Below are 3,577 nucleotides of genomic sequence, written 5' to 3' on the forward strand. Positions count from 1 at the left end.
GGCACTAACCGTTTCATGTCTAGGGGATTACTTTGAGGTGGTAATTGCCCTTTTTGTCTTTGTGAGCTTGAAGATGCTAGTTGGGTCAATTGTGTTTCCAACATCTTGGTGTGAGCTAGAATGTTGTTGATGGTGGTATCCTTTGCTTGGCTATCTTTTTGCATTTGAGTGAAAAATTCTTGTTGATTTTTTTGCATTTGAAGGACCGCTTTTTGGACATCAAAACTTTGGTCATTTTGGTGGTTGTATGGATTTTGATTTTGATAACCTTGGTTTTGATTGAAAAAGGGTCTTTGATTTTGATTTCTCATGGGTGGTGGAGTGTATGTTGGTTGAGGGTTTTGGACATTTTGGCTCTTGTATGAGAGATTTGGATGGAACTTGGTGTTTTCATTGTAAAAATTTGAATAAGGGGTACCGCTTTTGTAAGCTTGGAAAGCATTGACTTGCTCGGTTGTTCCCCTACATTCACTTGAGTCGTGACCTAAGGTTCCACAATTCTCACATATCCCGCTTGGGATTGATGAGGATGCCGTCAAGGCATTGACATGATGCTTTGATGATTTTGAGCTTTCCTCAAGTCTAGCCATAGCTTGTTCAAACTTCAAGTTGATAGTGTCAATGTGAGCACTAAGTTGAGCACCCAATTGAGTAACGGTGTCCACTTCATACTTTCCTCTAGTAGCCTTGCGAGGCCTACTATATTGCGAATTATGAACCGCCATTTCCTCAATCTTGTTCCATGTTTGATTGTCATCAACTTCGGTGAACATTCCATTTGATCCCATATTGAGAATGTTCCTTGAATCTTCATATAAACCATTCCAAAATTGTTGCACTAAAAACCATTCGCTAAGTCCATGGTGAGGACATGAGCGACAAATACCTTTGAACCGCTCCCAAGCTTCATACAAAGATTCTTCATCCCTTTGCTTAAAACCCGTGATTTGAGCTCTTAGCATATTAGTCTTTTCCGGTGGGTAGAATTTTTTGTAGAAAGCGAGAGCTAACTTCTTCCAAGAATCTATTCCAAGGGTGGCCTTATCAAGGCCCTTCAACCATTGCTTTGCGGTTCCGATTAACGAAAAAGGAAATAAGACCCATCTAATTTGGTCTTGAGTCACGCCCGTTTGAGAGATAGCTTCACAATAATCACAAAATGTTTCCATATGAGAATGAGGGTCCTCACTTGGCATGCCCCCGAATTGGCTCCTCTCAACTAGTTGGATGAAGGCGGACTTGGCAATAAAGTTTCCGGTAAGATGTTGTGGGGTAGGAGTACCGTTTGGTAGATCCTCCTCGGTGGGTATAGAGTGTGACGAGAATTTAGGCATTGTAGGTGGATTTTGTGTGGTATTGTTTAATGGGTTATCTTCTCCTTCTATTGCGAAAGGATTGACAAACTCACTTGTGGGTTGGACAACTTCACCAACACCTCCCAAATTCCTCCTAACAAGTCTCCTATTATTCGTCAAGGTTCTTTCGATTTCACGGTCAAAAGGTAACAAATCTCTTTGTAACCTTCTAGACATGCAAAATATCAAACAACTAGAAAACAATTAGAACAAACCTTGAGGAGTTTTACTTCCCAAGGTGAAAAAGACACAACTAAAAACAATAAAAGAAATCTTAAATCAATTAAACACCGTCCCTAACAACGGCGCCATTTTTGATCGGAGCCATTTAGTTCACAAATTAAGCAATTGTGGTCGTTGGTCAATGGTCGATACAAAACACAATTTATACTTCACAAACAACTCTACAAATTAGTAAAGAGGCAAGTAAAGGTCGGATCCCAAGGGACGGGTATTGAAAACGAAGATTTCTATTGCTACTAGCGGTGTCAAGGGGTGTCACAAGTTGGGTTGATGTAGAAGGTTACTAAACTAAAATAGCAATTAAAATAAACTAACAAGGTAAATAGAATAAGGGTGTAAACAATTGATTAAAAGCACTAGGGTGTCATGGGTTCATAGGGGATTCATGGGATATGATCATACAAACATGTTCTCAAATTATAAGCAAGCAATTATTGTTGTGATGGATCGAGTTGGGTTATATCTTACAATCCTAGGAAAGTTTGGGTCCAATCTCTTGGATTGTACAACACCTACAAGTCGACTTAATCTTCCCTACTTAACACATGCATGGTCTAACAAGACTCGAGTTGGGTTATATCTTACAAGTCAAGTTGAAGAGATAGTAGATGATAATAAATGCAAGGATTCATAGGCTTAGCATTTCATCAAACATAACATGTGCATGTATTAAGATCAAAACAAGCAAGCAAATAAGATATGAAAGCATATTGATTTAAGCATGAATCATCCCCATGTTGGTTTCCCCTAATCACCCATTAAACCCTAGCTAAGAGACTACTCACTCATTATCATATTGATCATGCTAGAAAGGTTGTCAATCATACTAACATAATGAAACATGATGAATAAATGAAAGTAATTAGCAATAATTAAAAAGGGATTAAGAGATTATACCTACTAATGATTCCAATAATAAAGCAAGAATAATAGAAGTACTTGAATCCTAGATTGAGAGGTTGTCAATCTCCCAATAATAACCCAAATAATCTTCAATTACCCAAAATAAAGTAAGAACAAGAGAGAGATTAAGGAACTAAAACTTGGATTAAAACTTGATTAATACTTGATTACAATATTGAAGAGAGATTTGATTGATATTAACTACTCTAATTATTTATTAGAAGAACATGCTCCTCTAATTAGACTAATGGGGTATTTATAGTGAAAATTAGGGAGGATGCATTAGGGTTAACTAAGGGCTAAACTAGTAATTACACTTTTTAAGTTGAGCAAGGAGACTCCGGTATTCAATGAGAGAAGGGCGTCTCCATTTTGTAACTTGAAGGACGAAACCATCTTTGTCTTTGTGATCCGAGCGGATGGAGGTCGAGACGGACGGATGGGGCATGGACGATCCGAGCGGATCAAGCGTAAGACGCTCGGATGGGCTGGGGATCCGAGCGGATCTGGTAAGGATGCTCGGATTGAGTGGGCGGACGGACGGATCGTGGATGATCCGTTCGGATTCTTCTACAGCGTCATTCCTTCTTCTTTTCTTCCCTTTTCTTCATAGAATCCTTGGGGATTTCCTTGGGGACTCAAGGATCCTTTCTCAACATTGATCTTCTACTTAGCTATGTACAAAGGCCTTCTAGTCTTGTCTCTCCTTGATGCTTGGTCATTGAATACGATCCATTTAGCCTCGTTTTGCCATGAAAATGCAAGATTCTTACTCCTTTCCTACCAAGGGATCAAAATCTCAAAGAATATGCAAAACAAAGATCTAAAGATAAGAAATGACCCAAATAAGCACTAAAAAGCATAGAAACAATGGTAATTCGGGGGCTAAATATGCGCCAATTATGGTCGCATCAATTACCCCCTCTGAGAGGGATTGAACACCAAATTGACCTCCTCCCAGGAGCAACTTTACCTAACAAGCCTGCCTATAGGTGTGACCCTGGTACTGCTAAGGAACTGCAAGAGCAAATAGCTGACCTTATGAGTAAGGGTTATGTCAGGGAGTCCCTAAGCCC

At 39.4% G+C, this 3,577-nt stretch overlaps 1 non-coding gene across 1 annotated transcript; it reads left to right on the forward strand.

Annotated features, from left to right (window-relative positions):
* Window positions 1-855: 855 nt before the first annotated feature.
* Window positions 856-962, forward strand: LOC141654267 (small nucleolar RNA R71). Its single transcript, XR_012547829.1, has one exon. It is a non-coding gene; the product is annotated as a small nucleolar RNA R71 (small nucleolar RNA).
* The last annotated feature ends 2,615 nt before the right edge of the window (window positions 963-3,577 follow it).

Source organism: Silene latifolia, chromosome 4 (assembly GCF_048544455.1).
Source record: "Silene latifolia isolate original U9 population chromosome 4, ASM4854445v1, whole genome shotgun sequence".
Taxonomy (NCBI): domain Eukaryota; kingdom Viridiplantae; phylum Streptophyta; class Magnoliopsida; order Caryophyllales; family Caryophyllaceae; genus Silene; species Silene latifolia.